The sequence below is a fragment of the Ambystoma mexicanum genome, chromosome 8, assembly GCF_040938575.1.
Source record: "Ambystoma mexicanum isolate Mex_15411 chromosome 8, UKY_AmexF1_1, whole genome shotgun sequence".
In the NCBI taxonomy this organism is placed as follows: Eukaryota; Metazoa; Chordata; class Amphibia; order Caudata; family Ambystomatidae; genus Ambystoma; species Ambystoma mexicanum.
Window position 1 is genome coordinate 453252913 of NC_090929.1, and position 13506 is coordinate 453266418.

Below are 13506 nucleotides of genomic sequence, written 5' to 3' on the forward strand. Positions count from 1 at the left end.
TTTCACAACTTCCTAATTGGAAAGAAATTCACTTTAATTACGGATCACCAGGCCCTCCTCTCCCTGTTCGGCAACCCTCACACCAAGATGCCCCCGAGGATAGAGCTTTGGGGCATACGCCTCCAGGACTATGACTATGATATTATTCACTGACTCGGGGGAGACCTGAACCCTGCCGACTACTTGTCGCAACACCCGGTCGTGGCCCCGGTCACGCGGAAAGGGGACATTGCTTACGTACATTACAGTGCATCTAACTCGCTGCCACCAGCTCTGTCGCTTGAGTCAGTCGCGTCTGCATCCGCCACGGACCCCAAAACCACTCTAGCGATCAGCCTTACTAATACCAGCAAATGGAGGGACTACCGGAGAGCCATGCTGGCCCATCCGGGGGTGTCCAAACAGGAAGTCGAAAGACTGGCTAGAGTGCACAATGAACTCGCCGTGAAAGATGACAACATCCTACTCAGAGGGTGCCGTCTCGTCATCCCTGCCGCGCTAAGGAATGAGGTTGTTCGGACTGTGCACGAAGGACACAAGGGGCCAAAAATACAAAAAAACAACTAAGATGCCACGTCTGGTTTACATTCCTAGATGCGGCAGTCGACGAATGGGTGAAGAACTGCCACGCCTGCCAATGCACGGAACCCACTGAAACCCTTGCCCCGTTACAACACACACAGATACCTGATCACCCATGGGAAAGTGTGGCTATGGATTTCTATGGACCCACAGAATCAGGAGACTACCTCCTACTCCTGATAGACGAACACTCAAGTTTTCCAGTGGTAAACACCGTTGCTTCCACTGCTTTTCCCCAGCTAGCGGCCATACTAGAGGAAATACTGAGTGAATGGGGGATCCCCAAAGTTATCAAGTCCGACAATGGACCACCATTCTGCGGCCATGAGTTTGGCACACTGGCGTAGCACCTCGGGTTCAATCACATGAAAATCGCCCCCCCCCCCCGATATCCGCAAGAAAATGGTATGGCAGAGCGATTCATGGCATCAATCAAAAAGACAATCCAGAGAGCGAAAGTCGAAGCAGTCAACACGCACCAAGCGCTATGTCGTCTCCTCAGAGACTACCGCAACACGCCACACAAGGAAATGAACAAGACGCCCGCGGAGCTCATGTTTCGCTACGAAGTACGCACCCGCATCCCTCGGAACCCAACTGTCATGAAGCCTACGGATAGCGAGATGCTCTAAAGAGACGCAGAAGGGAAAGAGAGGGCTAAGCGGGACACCGATGCCAGGCGCAAGGCGACGCCAAAAGACTTTCAATTAGGCGACGAAGTGCTGGTACAACAACCAATGATACGCAAGACAGACCCACGGTTCGCCCCGAATCGCATGAGGGTCACCGAGATAAAGGGGACGATGGTCACGGCTCAAAATCAAGACAAAGCCATCACAAGGAACTGCCAGCAGTTCAAGCACTATGTCAAGAGAGAAGCTCCCGAAGAGCCAGGGAGACCCGTTACCCCAGAGTTGCGGGTTCCGAGAGATGACCTGTGGACCCCACCTGAAGATGATCCTGGAGGGATGGAATGTGGCGCCGAATCGCAGAACATAAAGGAGCCAGAGCCCCAAGATGGGAGGCCATGTCAGACAATCAAGAAACCATCACGCCTAGTCAAGGAGTGCTAAGCTGATGTTTAGACATATTGCCTGGGGGTGATGTTGCCTAGCTATTACTGGGTTAATGATAACCCCGCCCGCACAGAGAACGGGCCTCTCATGACATTGCAGGGGGAAGTTGGGGGAATGTTGGGTAAGACGCGAAAGCGCCAGTTAGTGAAAGTGTTTGTGGAATAAAGTTATGCCATCCAACCCTCCGTGCGTATGCGTCCTCCTTCTCTTGATTAATACAACACTGGGGAGCATGTAACTCCCAGGATCTGCTAATAAAAAGGACTAGCCGCTTCCGGCTAGTCAGTGATCCTACTGCTGACTCCTGTGTCTTTTTGCAGGCACCATACTGGTGCGGCGCAGCATGCTGAGGGCCTCGCCACATGGCCCAGCATTTGGACGGTGCTCCTGCTGGGTAACACCTCCCCCTGGAGCTGTCTTGGCATGTGAACATGGCCTATCCACCAGCCCCGGTCTGGGTTCCCCCAAAGCCGAGGCGGGTGCTAGCTGGGTGCCACCAGCCATCATGGTCCGCCCTGGTGATGGAGTGAGCAGGGTGCCCCCTGCTGTCTGGAAGCTGCATGTATGCAGCTCCATGAGTTCTGTCGGGTGATCCCGACATCAGTGGTGGTCCGCTCCTGTGATCCAGGAGCAGGCCACAACAGCCGTTGCCTCCACCTAGAAACTGCAAACCGAAGCAAAGTCTTGTATGGAAATGTGTTCTTGACAAGTGCAGGGATCTTGAGAAAAAAAATCTCACCAACCAGGAAGCTACTCTTTCCTCTGAGTTGTGGCCCCATTGCATCTTGTATTGGGGTTTGAAAGGAGCCCCTATACAGCATAGATTCTTGCAATTGCCGCCGTGAAGTCCAGGGTGGGTATTCAAACTGTACGCCCAACTAGTCCCTTTTTTATTCAATTGTCCTTGAGGTGCCATTACAGTATACGCACATCATAGCGGAGAAAGGCTCCTACCTGTAAAAAATAAAAATAAATCTGAATTGCATGCAACCCAAATCCCACAAACCATGCAAGATATCTTTGCTGAATGCAAAATCCCTGCTTGCCAACACGGGTCCTGGTAGCTTTCCACCGGCACATGCTAGCAACATGCCAGGGTGCAGCGCCGCGTGTGCGAGGGAGAGGGGGTGGGGAGAGAGATAGAGATCGTGTGTGTGTGTGTGTGAGCGAGAGAGAAGCAGAGAGGGGAGAGAGGGGGCGGGGTGCGGGGAGACAGACACCTTGTCTAATTAGCGGTGATTATTGAAGCTGCTGAGCCGCAGGATCCGGCCTCAATAAATAAAATATTAGAGGAAGGAGGCGGCCCAGGAGATGAGCGGCGCTCCTGGGCTGGAACTGGTAGAGGAATAAATAGAAAAGTGTAACCCCCACCAGCGCACTACTACCCCTTCCAACAGCAGTGGCGGGGATGTGGGTGTTGAGTAGCTCAGCAGATAGAGTCCTGCCACCTCCTCTGTTAACGCTTGAATGTATGTATCTGCCCACTCGCGTGTGCAAGCCATCGATAGGTTGCAGAATCCACAGCTTATTCTAGGGTTAAGCCCGCCAGTGTATTCATCTGAATTAAAATAATATTCTAGCATGACAAGGCACAGAACAAAACGTTCGAGTTGCCTGGCCTTCACATTTGTCATATGAACGGTCCTAACCCTTTGTTAGCCTTTGAAACGCATTCATATTTTTAAACAGACGATTCTTGAGTAGGCCACCCTCGACCATCAGGCTGGACAGTCCCGGGATCCACGTGGAGTTTGACCTGCGGTGTAAGTGAATGCTAGGCTTGCCCGAGCACTTCTTGCGTCCCTCCTGCATTCACATATGACATGGTGGACGAATTCCCTCTTCTCCAAATCTGCCCAGTAACACATTCCAATTGATCTCCTACACTTTGGGGTATGCCCATCTTTTCTACACCATGAATTGTTGGTCCACCTAACTGTACTGCCATGATGCACCAATGCTCTCAAACACATTTTTCCGGCTGCATCCCTCTCTCCCTCCCTCCTTCTCTCTGCAGGTCTCTATCCCTTTTCTGTCATCCACTCCGTTTTTCTTCTGCATACTAAGATCTGGGGGCGATATACATCCACTTAAGGGTACACCTGTGTGCACTGAGACTACCAAGTTGGCTTTATAATATAACATAATAACCCTGCCCAGGACTATTGCAATGGGAGTCCTGCCCTCTCCTACCTCCCAAGGATCTCTTGTACCAGATGGGCAGTGGGCGAGATTTAGTGCCTACCCAAGATCTGGAAAGGATCATAAAACCAGTGGAATAGAGACCTAGTGTATTCACCGCCTGAGGGCGGGATTTGCAAGGAGAGATCAAGTGCTCTTGTAGGGATCCTCTGGAAGAGAAGGATCAAGGGCTCAGTTCTAGTGCACCAGCTATAAAGGTTTCCTGGAAAAGAAATCCCAGTTAGCAAAGAGGGTCGCTAGAACCCAAATGGGGTAATACTCATCTATGGAAAATGGTCCACGACCCTCTGGACTTGTCCACCTTGAAATATAAGCCTTCAGCAGAACCAAACGCTTAGGTCAGGCTGCCTGAGGATAGGTGAGGGTACTCGGGCAGATAAATAGTTGTGGTTGGACCCTGCCTTGTAGTTGTGGACATTAAACCGTGCAAAAGCGTTTCAGCAAAGCAGCATCAAAATAAATCTGTGTGTGCAGTTTAAAATCCAAGCCAACCTTGAGACTGTCCAAAGTAGCACCTCAAAAGTGAGAATGGATACAGGGGTGCATATAGCAGCTCGGGGTGAGTCCATACATGGGTCTTACCCCAAGGATCCTCTCAAAGGTGGGGAACAGTGGAGAGAGTCATTGCACAGCCAAGGGGTCTCTGGACGATACAGGCCAGTTGAGAAAGTACTAGGACTCCCAAAGACCTTCAGAAAGAGAGACGGCGTGGGGCAGAATGATAATTCTGAGGACCCTCTGGAAGAGAGTGTGCCACGGAAGATCGCCCTACAGGGTTCGAAATTCCGGAGGTGTGAGTGATGTAGCTCCCGGTTACAGCCCAGAAGAGCATGGTTAGCTTGGAACCAAGAGCTACCAGGAGCTACTTGTGACTCCCTAGGTAAGTGGTGCCAAAACAAGCATAGCTATGTAAAGGAGAATAAAGGACAGACCTAAGAGACAGTTTAAGCTTATTGAATAACGTATGATGGACACAAAGTTAGAATTTGCATCTTACGCCACATGCTAGATTTGCTGTGCACTATGTACTAGCTCCTGGTTCCCCAGATGTAGCTCCTGCTTAGTGCCACAACCTCAGGATACTTTGGAAGAGAGCAGTGGGGACTCATTGCACCTCTAAGAATCCAGTAGAGGAGGGAGGACAACCTGGTGACTCCTAGCACCTCCCGAACTGTAAGGATTCTCTTGAATATATAGGCCAATGAGGAGCGTCATAGTGTCCAGACTCAAAAGATTCTTTGGAAGAGATGGTCCAAAATTGAAAATTCTCTGGGACCCCAAAGAGCCCTGTAGAAGGGCGAGGACAGTTGGGAGCGTACAGCCACTTAAAGCCATGAACTTTATTTATGAGAGTAGGCTGCGTTAGGAGGCCTACCTCAAATAATCGCCATACAGAGGGACAGCAGGAAGTATGTGAGCACTCCCACCAGTAGTGATCATCTGGAAGAGGGGATCTGCGGGGAGAGCCTCCATCGCACAGATTCTTCATGAGAGGGGACAGCAAGTGGTTTCTGTGGTGTTATCCATCTAACGTGGTACCGGGAAATGTGACCCAGTACTTCCCCTTTGATAATCAGTAGCGATCAATCCTTGTTTTGTTAATTTTTGCCAGAGAGTCGCAGGGTTTAGGGAATTATTATTCTTTCAAAATCACAGACACACTTACCAGCAAGCAGAACCAAACTTTGATCGTACATAAACGTATGCCACATTCAAGTGGTATACTAGTGTGGTGCTGCTCATACAGTGTGGGGGCAATTATTGATGATGTCATTAATGATTCAAGCCTTTTGTTGTGTGGCCATGGTGGGCCTCGGGGAACACGATGAGTAGGATGAGTCACTTCTGGGCCTATTCGGGCAAACTTGCTACTCCATGGAAACAACCAGGTCTTCAAACAGTCGCTAAACATGGTGAGTACACGAATATCCGAATGGAGGGCCTTTTGCACACTGACAGCCAGTAAGAGGTGGGCTCCTCTACCAGGAGAGGATCTTAAATTTCAGCTGTAACTCAGACCTGGTGGCTGCACGGCGTGATGGTAAGGACGTTTGTTGAATTGCATGGTGGTCTTGAAAGGCGATGTGACCAGCCTCTTATTCTTTCTCACCACATACTATTGTCCACGGGGAGCTAGCACCGAGGGGTGGACTGGCCTTTAAGGAACTCTGGAGATTTCCCGGCAGGCCTCTGCACGCCTGGTCTCTTTTGTGTGGTAACCTCTGCTATTTCCAAATGTTTTCATAGGAAAAGGGTTGGGCTTGCTGAAAATGTGTAATATGGGGCCACTTTGAAAATTATTTCCAGGGCCTATTTTGGTTCCCAGTCCACCCCTGTTAGCACCGGCTGTTGGGAAGTTGCGTGACATGAGCACATATGCACAGTTTGCGTCTTCACCGTGTTAGCTATGCTTTGCACACATTTTGGATTTTGGACAGGCACTTGCTCAGTCAACTTGTACTGCATTCATACTTTTAATGCAGTTATTGGTAGACAGAGATGCCATTTAAGACCTAACACAGCTGTTGTCAATAAAGGCTGAAACACTCCTCAATCTTAACATTTTGTGACTTTTTGGACTTCGTGTGGGAGCTGTAAAGTTGTCGATAATATTTTAATGGAATGTTTCTTCCCTTCCTACCAGCAGGAGCACCGCCCCCCTGTGTGCTGCAGTCCCCGGGCTGTGTGGACGCCTCCTCCGCCATTTTAGCGCTCTGTGTTTTTGTTTAATGACCCTATTAAAGCGGCCTTGCCAGTCATTAATCAGAGCCTCCTGTGAGTTCCCGTCCTTTCCTTCAGCCCCCTCTCGGGCCAGTCGCTGAGGTCTCACATCATGAGATGTTTATTACCGGTTTCCGGCTCTCTCTCCAACATCTCCCCACCTCCCTCCCGGACTCGGGTTTATGACGTGTTAGCTGCTTCCCTGCGAAGCTGATGCTTCCTCCGTCTCCGCTACCGAAGCGCGCCCTGGGGCCGTGGCTGACCCAAGCACACGGTTCCGAAACAAAATGTGTCGGCGAAATGGGGTGATGGGGTGGGTTATAGGTTATAGTTCATACATGCCAACATTCCGAGCCACCAGGGAGGCGAATCGGGAGATGAACATTTTCCCATAGGAATACTTTGGGGCTAGAAGGATTTTCGGCAGGAGAACGTGAACAATAGCAATATGTTCCACTGAAAAGTCGAGAATTTCCCGCCTAAATCGGGAGAGTTGCCATGTCTGTCTCTATTCATATTTAACTTGATGATGTTCAGCACAAAAAACGTACAATACCCCTTAGTCTCTCTCTCAGCCCTTTGCCCTCTTGCCTAGAGGCATTTCTAAATCTGTTATGCACTAACCCCATCCCCCAACGCCATACTCCCACCTCGACCACCCTTTTAGCTTCCTAATTATGACGCCATTGCTTTGTCCAGCCTCATCTCACATTGACTCACAATCATGAGACTAAAAATATCTCTTGCTTTTGGGTCGCATTACGAGTTTGGCAGTAGAGGTAAAAAAAAGGGCAGTATTTAAAAAAAAAAAAAAATATTTTCACCACCCATGTGATTATGAAACGGGCGGTATTCGTCAATAGCCCTTCAAAAACGCAGGCAGTAAATACAACTTGATTGTGAGGAGAAATGCCTCATAACATGTTCTCGAATTTTTGCCTGCATCCCCAAAAAATGGAGGTAAAATTATTTTTTAAAACAATGGAAAAAACGTTATGCTCTTAGTGAAGGACAGAGCTTTAACTTAAGAAAAATAAACTCTAGTAAACTCTAGGCTAGGCGGGTTCCTTAAAGAGGTGAGACAAGCATTGGCAATGTGAACAGTTTGGGCTTTTGTGTTATGCTATTGTGATTTATACCGCGCACGGCTGACATTTTCATGGTCTCCAGGTGCCCAAGCGGATCTCAAAAGGAAGGGGGTTGGGCTGGGTTAGTAGGATTGAGAGGGAAAAGAGCAAGAGCACTTTGAGGTGCTGTTGGTAGGTTCAGAAAGGAAAAACCAGTCACTGTGTGCTGGTTTGTTTATAATTGATCACATTGTCTTGTGTTTGATGCATGGTTGTATATGTGTCTTGGGAATTGTGAGGAGTCAGAAGAGTGGTTGTAGTTTGCAGCAGGGGTGTTGTTAGGCTTGGAAAAGATCTGGGGCTACACTAATACCGGGATTCAGGGCTAGCTAGTCTTTTAATTGTAGCCCCTGAGCTTCTGTCTAGGGCTACAACCAAAAGACTGGGGCTATAGCTCCCGTATAATCCCCTAGCAACACCTCTGGTTTGCAGTGCTTTTGTTTTCATGGCAGAGGTGTGGGTCTTGTTTCTACAGTGTTGGCGGGTGGGTATGGCGAGGATTAGAGAGTTGTTAGTAGGTCCACTTTTTCGCACATCAGTGCACAGAAGGATTCAACACAATGGCAAACCCCAGAATGCACCAGGGTTCAACACAATGGCAAACTGAGGAGCGCAACAAGATTCAATATAATGCCAAACTTCAGTGTGCAACATGATTCAACCCAATGGCAAACTTCAGAGAGCAGCAGGGCTAACACAATAGTAAACTTCAGAGCGTGGCAGGGTTCAGCAGCACAATGGCAACTTCAGTCTGCTATTCTCAAAAGTGCACCTACATTTAATACATCGGTTATACTTACATATGCACCTAAATTCAATACAGTGGCTATACTCAAACATGCACCTACAGTCAGTACAGTGGCTATTCTCAAAGTCTGCCTAAATTCATTACATCGGCTATTCTTAAATATGCGCCTAAATTCATTACAGCGGCTATACTTAAATATGCACCTAAATTCAATACAGTGGCTTTACTCAATCATGCACCTAGGTTCAGTACTGTGGCTATTCTAAAAGGTCTGCCTAAATTCAATAAATTGGCTATACTTAAACATGCACCTAAATTCAGTACAGTGGCTATTCTCAAAGATTCACCTAAATTCAGTGCAGTGGCTATACTAAAAATGCACCTACATGTAATGCAGGGCTATACTTAAACAGGGTGCAGTGAGCTAAAACATGGTTGTAGACCCTCCCGAGTGGAAGAAATTCCATAGAACAGAGTGTTTGACCCATGTTCGTTCTCAGTAGAAGGGCTCCCTCACTCCTTTTCAATGTACTTAAACATGCACTCAAATCAGTACAGTGGCTATACTTGAACATGCACCTTCGTTTAGTACAGTAACTATTCTCAAAAGTCCACCTAGATTCAATACAGTGGTAAGCAGAGTGTCCCTGGAATGGCCCTTAGGACCCCTTTGTGACTGTCGACTCGCAGAATGAAGAATGAAAGGTGTAACTCGCTGTTTGGCCAGTCACCGACTGCAGCAATGTATCACAGATGTGACAAAAGATATTCTCTCAAACTGCCATTCAAACCGTATCCAGTTGATGGTTTCAAGGAGACCCAGGTCTCGACAATGGACCAGATTGACTGACAAAAAAAAACAGGCATCGATGACGCCATTAGTGACATCACGACATAGCTGCGCTAGCTATGAAGCAAATATGGCATTCATGCATGAAGCTACACAAACATGCACTAGTTTATTACTTGTAGACATGAAAAACATGCTTATGACTCCTGTAGGTAGAGGCCATATAACTTTAAATAATGCTAAGAACCTTTCCTTTCTTTTGCCTAAGCGAAACCGCAAGACGCAGAATATATACGTGGACCAAGCTTGCATATGCTTCATTGCAACGAACTACAAGAACCCATGAAAACACAGGGAACCTATGGGGTGACTGAAGTGGACCGGGTTGGAAAGACAGGTCTCAGATACATGGAAGGGGAGAGGTGTTCTCTGCAGCGCAAAGCTGGTGTTTGCAGAGCTGGTGCTCACATCCAAGGACGGATGGAAAATTCCTGCTTCCCAAGGCAGCAAGACACCTGCAAGAATGCAGAATAAAATCCTCATGATTGCAGACAGAAGGGCTTTGTTTTGAAGTCCACTCACACGTGACCCAGCAGGACAGGCCAAATTATTTATTTATTTTATTTGATTTTTTTTTAGATTTACAAAGCACCTAAGCCCAGGGGCATCAGGCGCTGTTACAGAACTTGTTGATTGCAAAGTGGCTTCACATAGCACAAAGATCAATTACAACACAAGTGATGCCTAAAACAGTGTTACTATTTGTGGAAAGCTGGGGCACTCTTAGTTCATCCTATATTAGGAGAATAGTAGGGTTTTCAAGGCTTTCCGAAAGGCCCAGTATGATTTCTCTGTTCGTAGTGCATGTGGGAGGGCGTTCCAGTGCTTGGCTGCCAATGCTGGGAAACTGGAGCCTCCTCTTTTGACTCGCTTGAATGAAAGTATTACGATGCATGGATTGATCGGATTGGTCTGATGGTTTTGGCTCTTGCAATGGTTTGTATTAGATACACAGGCGCAATGTCTGAAAGGCATTTGTGGATGATGGATAGAGTTTTGAAAATTATTGTTTCACAAATGGGGAGCCATTGGACTTCCCTTCTGGATTCGAAGATGTGTACTCTTTTGGAAATGTTGAGTGCAGAGCGTAGGGCATTGTTTTGGATTACCTGCATTTTGTTGATGTTTTGGAGGGAGGTGCCTGCAAAGAGGACATTGAAGTAGTCGAGTCTGCCCCCTATAACTGCTCAAGCAATAGTGAGGCACCTGTACGGGGTCAGGAACTGTCTGGCTGCATTAATCAGCTTGGTTGTGTAGGCAGAGGATGAGGCAATAGAGTTCACTTGGCACCTGAGGGAAAGGGTGGCATCCAAATGGAATCAGATTTCTGTCAATGGTGAATGATGAGAATTGCGGGGTGAGCTATTTGAGCATTGCTGGTGACCCTAATAGTAGGATCTCCGCCTTATCACCGTTGAGGCAAAGGTTGTTAGTTGCCATGCAGGCCTGGATTGTCGAGTGTATTTTAGTGATAGTTAGAGAGTCATCGTTGTAAGCGCCAAACAGATGTAGGAGGATCTGGGTCTCATCGGCGTAGTTCGTATATTAGATGCCAATGGAGTCCAAGAGGTCGAAGAGCGGTTTGGTGAAAATGTTCTATAGGGTGGGAGAGACGCAGGAGCCTTGGGCGACACGCATAAAACGGGAGTGGAGGGAGCACTTGCTATGTCAGAAAAGATTCTCATGGATCTTCTTTCAAGGAAGGACGTCACCCAAGTGGTGGCCTCTTGGGAGAAGTTGGCTGCAGTTGTGAGGTGGTGATACAGTATATTATAGTCTACTAAGTCAAATGTGGCTGATAGGTCAAGGAGGAGGAGGAGTGCAGGCTTTCCTTCGTCTTGAAAACTTTCAAGTTGGTTTTTCAAGTCTAGTAATGCTGTTTCAGTGCCGTGTCCTGGCCTGAATCCTGATTGTCACAAACCTAGGATATGGTTGGATTCCAAGAACTGCTGTGTTTTGATATATGCTGCCCTATCCAGTAGCTCAAGTAGGAATGGGACTGTGGTCATTGGGCGGTAATTGTTGGGCACAGCTGGATCCAGAGAGTTTTTTCTGTTGGAGTGGGAGGACCCAAGCTTCTTTGAGAGTAGCAGGGACTGTGCGTGATGTGAGGGATGAGTTGATGAACTTTGTGATGAAGGGTACTACGGCGTCTGTGCAGTCTTTGATGATGATGGCCGGGTAGATGTCTCCCTTGCATTTTGATGGATTTAGGCTTTTGAGGATGAGGGTGGTTTCTGCTTCGGTAATTTCTTTGAATTGAAAGCGGGTGGTGTGGCAGTTGGGGGTTGCCGGGACTGAGTGGTGGGTTCCTGAGATTTTCATATTTGTTAGTTTGAGAGCTATTTTCTTTTTTAAAGTGGTGATTTTGGATTGCATTTCTTCTTGAATGTTGATGCACCACCACTCATCTTTGATGATTGGGGATGGAGGGGTTGATGGTGTTTCGAAATCCCTAAGGATTTTGACGATTTCCTGAGAGTTAGACTTGGCATTCAACATTCTTGATTTGAAGGCAGCAGATTTGGCTGCTAGGATGTCATGCTTGTATTGTCCTGCACTTTTGTTGAAGAGAACTTTAGAGGCAGTGGTGGGGGATTTTCTCCAAGTGGCTTCTGCTAGGTGTTTTTTTTTTTATCATAGAGCCTGGAGGTGCATGGTGAACCATGAGTTAGTATGGCTTGCTGAATTTGCCTTACGGGGGGGGTGCCAATGGGGCTACAGTAATGACCGCTTTTGTCAGTGTGTTTGTGTACAGGTCCGCTAGGACTTTGGGGTCATCCAAGAGGAGGTGCTCAGGTTGGAGAGGTCTGACGTAGGGAGAGAGTGAGTATTTGTTCATTTTCTGGGCGCTGCATGACTAGGTTGGTGGCAGGGCAGGGGGTGCTGGGCTGGGTGGTTTGGTCAGGGGGAAGGTGAAGGTAAGTATGTGGTGATTTGAAATGGGATATGGGGAGTTGGAGAATAGAGTGATCTGGCAATTAAGATCGACTACCCAGTCCAGTGTCTCTCAGTGTCCCTCCTTTGATGTGGGTAGGAGTCAGGATACAGTGTATGAATCCAATGGCTGAAAGTGCATTGGCCACTGAGGCGGTGTGCAGGTCTGAGGGATCCCTAAGGCCTAAGTTGAAGTCCCTTAAAAGGCTGCATCTGGTTGTGGGTTTGATGTTGGCACCAAGAATGTGGATGAGGGTTTCCTCAAAGGTAGCAGGCAGACCTGGTGGGTGGTAAAGCACATGAATTGCAAGAGAGTAGTTGGGGCTGGAGGAGTCTTTAACGGAAAGGACCTCACAGTCATCTCCAGGTGTGCTGTTGGTTAGTCTAATTTGCAGGGATTGCTTGAAGATGAGAGCAGTGCCTCCTCCCCTGGCATTGGGTCTATAATTTCTGAGGACGGTGATGTCCATTTACACGTGGTGGGAAGATAATCTGTTCCCAATGAGAAGGAGTAGATTGATACAAGTGTTTCCCACCAAAACTACCCCCTGCAGGGACTATCTCGGGCTAGGTGATCAGACCAGTGGCAACAATATGGAACACAAAGGCCTCCATATTCAATTCCTTCCCATCACCTTGAAAAGGTACACTGAGCTCTGTGATCCGAAAGGGTGCCAGGCCTGAGAGGACCTGCTCTAGCCAATCCAGAAGCTCCATTTGTGAGGTGGTGTAAAATGTTGCACGGGCCAATGGTCTTCGTGTGACCATGCAAGAGTGTAGTTTGCAACATTTATGGGAAGTCTTAAGCAGAGCCACCTGATATGCGGGACCAATTAACCTAATAATGTATAGTCCTTATATATGTAGTTAGCCCACACTGACCAATGAGGACATCCCATAGGTTTTTGGAGTGGACCTGATTTTTGTGACATCACTTGTGCAAAAAAACGTGTGACATAGGCTTGGGAGCTGAGAGAATTCTGGGGACTTGTTTTCCTGTATGATCGCTGTCTGTATTGGATAATAAAAGACAGTATACTTTTCCCCATTGATGAATATTCCATTCTTGCGGTGGGGAGTCTTTGATGGGCCCAAGTTTCTCTGCTAATAATTTGAATGAATGCTGTGAGGTGTCCCATCCGCAAGGCCTTAACAACTGGTAGCAGAGGACGGTTTGCTACGTTCGATCAGCGAGGCCATCTCATCCAGCGACATGCCTGGAGGGCTGTGAGGTAACCCACAGAAGTCGAGGGTCGCACAGAA